Source organism: Medicago sativa, chromosome 5 (genome assembly GCF_051527215.1).
Source record: "Medicago sativa cultivar Bolivia chromosome 5, Bolivia_mono, whole genome shotgun sequence".
NCBI classification, from domain to species: domain Eukaryota; kingdom Viridiplantae; phylum Streptophyta; class Magnoliopsida; order Fabales; family Fabaceae; genus Medicago; species Medicago sativa.
In genome coordinates, this window is record NC_140753.1 from 49,014,386 (window position 1) to 49,024,453 (window position 10,068).

The window sequence follows — 10,068 nt, forward strand, 5'->3', positions numbered from 1 at the left end:
TTAATTGAATGAATGCAAAATGTAAGTTTTTGCTTATATTAATGACCGAATGATGTAGTTTGGTTCTTAGATAAATTCATTGGTCATTGCAACAAAAAGTAAATTTTTTATGGAAGACTGGTTAAAAATACAAGGGTAGTAAAATTTAGCACAGGAAGGAGTAATTGTGGTCATTTCATAATCATGATCAAAGAAAAAAGGCATCTTTGAATTCAGTGCTAGAAATGGGAACGCGCAAAGACATGGTCAAACAACGTTAAACACACTCATACACCTGGACCCATCTAACACTCCACCTGTCTTCTCATCAAAAATATCAATACGTGTCACAATCTCATCCGTCCAAACCTTAAACCATGACAAAAATCTGATTCACATCAAGACAAAGAACCATGACTAAACCAAACCATGGTTAACCAAATCACACTTAAAATTTAAACTAATTAAAATTAATTTAAACTAATTATTAGTAATAATGAAGGTACTCAAGTACTATATAAATGTGTTTGTGTCACAATGACAAATCCAAGAGTGGCTGAGAGTTTTACACCAAACAAAGTTTCTGAGAGTGAGAGAGAAAAAAAGAGTGTTCACATTTTCAGTGGTTCTTATTGTTCTCTAATCTTCATTTTTACACCCCCCCTTTCTCTTTACACCCCGCTTCTCTGTATCCCTTTCTGCTAATCATCTGTGTTTTCATGTTATCATTTTTTTGAGTTTTTTCTCTTAAAAACATATACCCAGAAAGCCAGGTGTTTTCAGAATCGAGATCCAGTTTTTTTTTTTTATTTTAATTTTGAAAAAAAATAATAATTTTTTTTAGTTTAATTTTTCTTATCTTTGAATCAGCTAAGAGGGTTGTTTTTGATCCCTCAAAGCTTTCATTTTTATTTTTTTAGAACATTTTCTGGTTCAAAGAGGTTGTCTATTTTAAACCTCTTTCACCAATTTTTTTTTATTTTAATTTCATCTTAAAAAATTTCAATTTTTTTTTTGAAGTTTTTAAGCAACACAGGTTAATTTTATTTAAGATCTGTGTAATTTTTTGTTGATAAATTAATTAATTAAATTTCAGGTAGAATGGATTTCTTCAACAATTCACAAGATCCATTCAATGGTGAGTTAATGGAAGTTCTTGAACCTTTTATGAAGAGTTCTTCCATTACTCCTTCATCACCCCCTTCTCTAAATTCACACCTCCCTTCAACTTCATCTTCCTCTTCCTCATCATCCCCTTTTTACTCTTCTACACCCCCTTTTTTCCAACCTTCTTTCTCCCCTCAACCTCCTTCTTTTCCTCCACAGCCCAATTTCTACACAGAAAATGGTTACTGTTCATCCATGATGAATTACCAATTTCCTTCTTTAGGTAATTCATCAACTAGCCAAAATAATTTCATTGGCTTTGAACAACAACCAAATTCTGTTATTGGGCTAAACAACTTAACCCCATCTCAAATTAACCAGATCCAAGCCCAGATCCAGTTTCAACAAACCCATCAAAGTAACAACAACACAAGCTTGAACTTTCTTGGGCCTAAGCCCATCCCAATGAAACAGCCTGGTGTACCTCCAAAGCCCACAAAGCTTTATAGAGGTGTAAGGCAAAGACATTGGGGAAAATGGGTTGCTGAGATAAGACTACCCAAGAATAGGACAAGGCTTTGGCTTGGTACTTTTGACACTGCTGAAGAAGCTGCTTTGGCTTATGATAGAGCTGCTTATAGATTAAGAGGTGATTTTGCTAGACTTAATTTCCCAAACATGAAAGACCAACAACAACAAGGTGGTTTGTTTGGTGAGTTTAAGGTTTTGCATTCATCTATTGATGCTAAACTTGATGCTATTTGTGAGAGTTTAGGTAACAACAATAGTAGTGATGTCAAGAACAAGAAACAAGGGAAGGGTAAGAAGAGTTTGAAGAAAGAGGTTGAAGCTCAACCTCAACCATTGGTTGTTGTTGAAAATAATAATGATGATAACAACAATACCAATACCAAGGTTGTTGTTGAAGGTTCTTCTTTGTCTTCACATAGTGAAGGTGGTTCTGATGATTCTTCTCCACTTTCTGATCTTACTTTTGGTGAATTTGCTGAGCCACAATGGGAGAATGGTTTTGAACAATTTAATTTGCAGAAGTTTCCTTCTTATGAGATTGATTGGGCTTCTCTTTGAAACATGGATGGTGGATGAATTTGGAGTAGGGTTTATTAGTGGCTACTACAATTTGAGTTTTTGAAAATTGTAGTGCTTCTTCTAGAAATTTGGAGAATTATTTATTGTTATTATTATTATTATTATTATTATTACTATGTCAAATATGTTGTAAATCTGTCTACCTTGGTCAGCTGGCTTTTTTACTTGCTTGGCTAAGGAGAATGACTTTGGCTTTAGGTCTTATTTATGTTATGGTCTATTGGGTCAAATTATGGTACATTGTTATTGATGTAATCCAATTCTATTATTGAATGAGAATATAGTATTATATTAGTAATTTATTACTTGTGTGATAGACCTCTAGTTTTGTTATTATCATCTATTTTGCTTGCTGGTTTAATTGTGTTAACTATGCCTCAAAATTAGCTTCAACAAATTCAGTTCTAGAAGATGATTTGTCTTAATATGACTCAAATTCATCGCATGTTTGAATTGACGGTGAGTTTAGCAGAATCCTGTTGAGTGCTGATCCATCGAGATTTTGCAGAAGTTCACAAGTGCGATCTGTGCCGTGATATTATGATTTTTTTTATGTTTCCATGATAACAAAGCTTTGCAAGTGAACCTGCATTTGATTGCAATTTTTAACAAAATCAAAGATCGTGATGCAACCAGTGCTTTTTAAAACCTTGAGTGTAACTTGTAACTAAATCTCTTAAAAGTTGGAGAGCAAGTTGTATCTATATATCTAGCTGAGATATGTAAACTTGAGAGAAAATTACGAGATTTCTTAAACGGGACTAATAAACGTGGAGTTGAGCTTGAGTCTTATGCATGTCTTATAATTTTGTCCTTAAAAGGCACTTCAATGATGTTTATAAATTACTTTAAAGTTCAAAACTCGATTTTCAAGCAATATATATATATACATGACGTATGTGAGCTCTTAGACCTCATTCTAGCACCTTTTTTTTTTTTTTTTTTGAGATATTGTCAATTTTGCAGTTTATGTGAAACAATTTTGTTTCTAAAAGGTGACTAATAGGTTTGAGGAGTGTGAATGTTTATAAATCGAGAAATGATATTTGAACATTCATTTGGTGACAACTTTCTCTCTCATACTCACATTATTTTTTATTTTATCTCTCTATTGCTATGATTTCCGTGTCAATACTACTTTTTCTTTGTAAATTATGGTTGTCAAATAAATTGTCATCAAATTGGTTGTTCAAATAACACTCATCTTATAAATTATCCTTAAACTCGAGGTTAATTCCACGGTACACAAATCAAATAATGTTACATCTCATGTACAAGTGTACTAGTGGAAAACTCTACAGTTTTCTGCGTTGCATGCATCTAAATTTTTAATTACACTCTCTCTCATTTCTTAACATTAAAAACACATTCTCTTACTTTTACAATGGACGGCTAAGATCACACTTGGGAAGAAAAAACCGGAGACAATCTCCTCCCCAATACAACACCCTATTTACAACAGAACTAATCTAAGTTTTCCAAAATAATGTTAGACTTATTTTCCATCGAAATATATTCTTATTAAATTTATGCATCTTTTATGGGGAAGTTGATTTGACACTATTCTAAGCTTGATTAATCTTGGAAACTACGTAAAGACTATTCTTTCTGTGTACTCCCTCCGGTCCTAAATATAAGCAAATTTAACTTTTTAGGTTCATTCAATTAATGATGTATGTGGTCCATAGTATGAACCACATACATCATTAATTGAATGAACCTAAAAAGTCAAATTTGCTTATATTTAGGACCGGAGGGAGTATACTATATAGGTCACATTTAATCTTGGAAACTACGTAAAGACTATTCTTTCTGTGTATACTATATACTCCCTCCGGTCATTATTATAAGCAAATTTCCACTTTTTAGATTCATTCAATAAATGATGTATGTGGTCTATATTGTAGATCACATACATCATTTATTGAATGAACCTAAAAAGTCAAAATTTGCTTATAATAGTGACCGGAGGGAGTAGGTCACATTAGCTGAACCACTTGTGTATTTATTATCTTCTTATTTGTTTTTAAATTATTGACTATTGCTACATTAATTCACTGCTTCTATTTCAAATGGGTAGTGTTAACTTGTGCCCTTAGGGCACATTTTAGGAAATCCAAAAAAAGAAATATTCTCTTAAATTTTGTGCATTCAATTTATTAAAATATTAAAGATTAAATTTAATGCACACATTCCAATACATTATTTCTACATTTGGCTTCTAAACTTGTGCCTTAAGGGCACAAGTTAACATTTCCCATTTCAAATTGGTTATGCAAGATTCTTGATTTGTCTGTGATACGGTGAATTTCGTGACCCATATGGTTGTGTGCTAGAGTGATTACTAAGATTTGAAACAAAGTAACAAACCATTTTCATAAGACTGGACATGTTATCATTGATAAATTTTTGTAGGCTACTTTCGGCTAGTTGAAGCATTAGTGGATCAATTGCAAGATTTTTTGAGATTCATCGAATACGTTAAATTGTTGAAATATCAGTGGAAGTTAATACCCGCTAGTGCTATCTGAAGGGTAAAGATCCTATCAGAATATCATCAGTACTTCCTCCACAAATGATTAGAAATCATATCCTTTTTTTTCTGGTTCAAAACATTATCTATGTTCAGTGTGCTGAAATGTTTGACATTTCTCTTTGAATATAAATAAGATTAAATTTATATACTTAGTTTAAAAAAAGTTTTTTCTTATCGACGAAATGAAAAAGTCATTATAAACTCACACACACAAATAAATGTGTTGGAGTTCGAACAGTTTAGTTTGTGGTGTATGTTGATTGATGAATTGTTTGCTAGTTTCATGGCTTTAATTGATTTATTTATAATCAAATCGTTCTTCCCCATTGTGTAATTTTTTTGAATTTGCCACAGGTAAGACACCAATTTCTCATGCAAGGAGTTGCCATGGTCAAAGACATCATAGCTGACACAAGCTTCCATTAAAACAGAGAAGTTAACTGACTACTAATGGTGTTAACATACAAGGGAGGAATATGTTAATTAAAGAAACAAATAAAGGAGGTCAATGTTTATTTTTAAACTAGAGGAGGTGTATGTGTTGTCCCTTGAAACCTCAAGGGAGGTGAATGTAATTTTCCCATTGAATTAAGACTAATGTAAAAAAATCTTACGCATTCATCTACTTAATGGTCAACTAAACATTGTTTAAGAAAAGTTTACTATCATTTGGTGTCATTAATTAAGAAAATTTTAGTCAAGAATAATTTTAAAAAATCAATATGCTTTGTCAATCAATTTAATTTAATGTACAACATTATTTTGTCTAAAATTAAATTAGGTTGTTTTCTTTGGTCATTCAATCTTAAATCTTAATCCTAAGTAAACCCGATTTACCACTTGAGTCTAACCAATTGATGAAGAGATGTATGTGGTCCAATAATTTTTAATAGTGAGACTGAAAAAAAGTTTTATCATATGAGATATTTTTTGTTTGAATATGAAGCCTTTTTATTTTTAAAACCTAATGAAAATAATTTTATGTTGGTAGACCTAAAGTTGAGATTTTAATAGCCTTACATACCCTTACAGGCCGACCATTGATCGAGGAAGCACATCAAATTTCTTAACAATCAAAGACCTAGTGCATTAGTTCTTCCTGTTAGAGAAAATTTTAAATGTTTGATATTTTGTTAGTCAATAATGTTTAAGAGCATGTTTGGAATTTGGGTTCTTAGCGCCTTTAACAATATTACAACATGCAACAATGTAATTAACCACATTTAAGTGTGACTTTTTTGAAGGACTCAATTGAATCGTTACTCCATGTTACATGTTAGACCCTACAATTTTGGCTTCATAGCATAGTTTTTACAAAATTACAGTGACTTATTGCGAGTCGCAAATCCACCTGCGATTACTGTAGTAATAAAACTATAACAACAAGCATTTTTCTTACATCAAAAAACAATACGTTGGGGAAATTTTTACTTCAATATTTTATCTTCAACTTCTCTTGAAAAAAGTTGGTAATTTGAAATACGTGAGAGGTTCCCATCGAAGAAAACAAGAAACACAAAATACTCGTTTGAGAATCTAATCACGTTTTGCTTGAATTTACTTACTTTCTAGTTATTCCATTCAGTGAACCTTGCCCATTTTAGACAAAGACACTCACTCCCAATGTAAAGTTTTGTCCTTATTGCTCACAAAAAATTGGTATAAGAGCAAAAACCCTTTCACACATGATCACATGTTCTTCCCAAAAGTTTGTTGCTTTTTTATTACAGTATATTTTTTTGATGAGATACTTGTTTAAAATTTTGTCTCATACTCGACCGGTATTTTTAACTTTTTATCTTTTGTACTATGTAAGATACCTTAAAAATTTGCTAAAAAAAATGTAAGATACCTTAACAAGATGTAAGAATATTTATTTTGTCTATCATAGTCCATAGATTTTGTTTACAGGTGGTTTAGACCTTAGATGATTAAATTAATACTTTACTGCAAGAACTCTGACACTATTTTATTTTTTCGTATGACACAACTCTGACATTATTTTATTTTGTATGAGAATTCTGACACTATCATAAGCACATTATATTGTTCGATAAATAACAAACCTTAATACTAGTAATATTTTTAGCAAATATTTTTTTTTGTCCAAAAATTTTTTTAGCAAATAGTTATGAATAGAAGATATTTAATTGCAGGCTGGTGTGTAAAAAAAATCCACTGTGGCTCAAGGGTTAGTCCGGTAAATTAAGGTTCGAATTTCAAAAGGAACAAGTGCTCATATTTCATGTCTAGCAGTGCTTCAAAGAGAAATTACATTTTGTAAAAGAAACTTACGAAAAAAAGAGAAGAATGAAAATGATTGCTACATGGCTATATATAATAGTCTTGTTAATGTGGTCTATCTAACACACTAATACTAAAAGAACACAAAATTCTAAGCCGACTTGTTGGAAATGTTTGAATCAAGCTTAGAACCACAAATTTTTAGATATTACTATTGTTGATAAGATATGAAACAACTCATAATTAGGCCGTAGGTAGACCAAGCTAAATCTGTATAACCAAGTGACTGAAGTTGAGTGATTAATTAGTTTAGAGTAGAATGGTTGATATGAATTTATTGACGTCCCAATCGAACTTTAGATTATTAAAAATTTCTTCGCTAAGAATCGACGACAAAAACCATTGTCTTTAATTTCAATATGTTCCATAAACCTTCAAATAGACTTCATTTTGTATCGATTGCAAATTATTCAAGCGAGTTTCCATGACTAGGATTATCTTTTAAGAGCTTAAGAATTTAACAAGTCCAATTCAAAACTATGAAATGGAAAGGAACCCTAAATTAGCTAAATGGATTTGACATTTTCTTTTAGTTTATATTTTTAGACTGGTTTAGCTTTTGTAGAAAAGAGCCGATTATACTTATAGATGTTATTGAAAAATTGAAATGACATCAGAAATTAAAATTCTTAAAAATTAGAAAGGAGGTGCAAGCACTTCTTAGAAAAGGAGGGAAATATGTGACCTATAATGCTAATCTAATTACAAGCTTTTTCTTTTGACAATCCAATTACAACCTAAATAGCATTTCTATACAATTTTAGAAACTGTCACTCCCAAACTCAAATTTTTTATTCTATTTTTTAATTTCTATTTTGTAAGATATCTTTCCATAATTTATTAATGTTAACTACTGAGATATTTTATCACTTTTATAAAACAACCAAGCCAAGCAGTGTGTGAACATTTTGAATGCTAATACAATACTATTTTGAAATGAAAATGTAGAAATTTTAAATTATACTTGTGTAAGGGATATAAGTGATTCATGTGAGATAGTGCTAAGGAATAAAGTGATAAAGTGATAGAAGATTTGATCTTCACCCTAACGTAAAAATTAACTATACTACATTTGTTATTTTAAGAAAGAAATTAACTTATATATATTCATTAGTCAGAAACATTTTCAATAATTTCATCCAAAGTTCTTAATCATTGAGCCTTAAGTGTGCTTTGACCCCCCCTATTTAGCCTAAATTAAATTTATAGTCACCCCATTTCTAAAATCAAGTTTTTGTTCCCACTTATTCACATTTTTCAAGATTTCCCATTTGTCACCAAATTTTAAAGTTTTTATTTTATTGATGTGGCATGATTATTAATGAAGTTGGCATGAAGTGTCGCGTCAACATGATACCAAATTTTAAATTTTATAGGGACTAAAAGTTGAAGGAAAATTTTAGAGGGACTAAAATGAAAAGTTGGTATATTTATAGGGACCAAAAACATATTTAACCCTAAAATTAATAATTATAGGTATGGTGTTCTTCAAAAAAAAAAAAAAATTAGTTGAAGGAAAATTTTAGAGGGACTAAAATGAAAAGTTGGTATATTTATAGGGACCAAAAACATATTTAACCCTAAAATTAATAATTATAGGTATGGTGTTCTTCAAAAAAAAAAAAAAATTATAGGTATGGTGGCATTGTATTGGCCTCAACTTTGATTAGATAGGATGCATTTAAACATTTTAGCACGCAGAAAAAGCCATACTTTCTAGTACGACCTATTTTTCCTTGAGATTCTCATACGATTCTAAAAATTGGTAGATACTTGTTCAAAATTTATTTTACATTATAGTCTCATTACTTTTTTTCTTTTTGACAAATTGTAGTCTCATTACCTATTTAGAGGATTTGGTTGCAATTCACTTTATAGAGTAAAATGACTTATATCTCATTCACTATTTTAACGGTTAAGATCGATTTACCAAAATAAAATGTAAATAAAATGTTCAATGAAAGTGGTAGTTCTCTCTTATCTTGTATGGTGTGTGCTCAATTTAATTTAATTATTTTATAAAACAAGCACCAAAAATGTTCGACTATAGAAATGAGGGTAGCAAACTTTAATTTTTTTTAGTTAAATTTTAGAAGCAGGCGAGGTTATAAAATAAAAAGAGAGGCAATAGCAATGTAGTGGGGTGTGGAGGTCTTTTTTGCAATTCAGATAGATGATGGATTAAAAGGTACATCAAAAAGATTTGTTAGTGTGATGCTCTTCATGTGAAAATGTGGCGAATGTTTATGTGGCTGGTAATTTGATTTGGATGTACTCCTATAAGGTTCTTTTCTTTGACCTTTGACCTTCAATAATAAATGGCTATAATAAATAGAGGCATCATTTCTAAATCATGGGTTTGGTTTCTTTTGGGCAGGGGTCCATGATCTGTACAAGATATGCAATGGAAATTGAAATAGATGTCAACGCTAATTAATAGTCGATGCTGGACCAACGACAATGTATTGTGTTCTGGAACAGTACTTATTACTTAACTGCCGGTCACCAACGAAAGGTAGTTAATTGGCATTGAAGAAGGTAAAATGGTCATTTCAAGATGTCTGAGAACAAACCCATCTACATAAAGAGCAATATTTACAATCTTTTAGCTTTTGATTGACAAGTCCAAGTTCGTCACATGGAGAAAAACATATGCGCCGAATGGTTTGCTAGTTATTATGAATTTTTTGTATTTTTTTTATTGTGGGGGAGTCGAGAACTTCATAATTTGTTATTTGATGATAACGAAGGGAAATATGTTATATTTCTTCCCTAATTTACGATGTTGCTTTTTTCACTGATTTAAACAAACTCATTTTCCACTATATTTAGTGCCATGTACCCTTGAAGTTCATTTCTTTTTCTAGACTTCATATAGTAACAAATTTAGTTCACCTTGTACATGACACAACAGCTACTGTAATTAAAGTTCAACTTTCTTTTATACTTCGTACTGTTTTAAAGGCAACTCTTATAATTTAGAATCTAGAATCGAAGTAAATAACTTTTTTTGGAAGAGAAAAACCAGAAAA

General features: G+C 30.8%; 1 pseudogene across 1 annotated transcript; it reads left to right on the forward strand.

Annotated features, from left to right (window-relative positions):
* The first annotated feature begins 527 nt into the window (after nt 1-527).
* Nucleotides 528-2,494, forward strand: LOC146922646 (ethylene-responsive transcription factor RAP2-4 pseudogene; annotated as a pseudogene). The gene has a single exon (XR_015012544.1). The product of XR_015012544.1 is annotated as an ethylene-responsive transcription factor RAP2-4 pseudogene (transcript).
* Nucleotides 2,495-10,068: the final 7,574 nt, after the last annotated feature.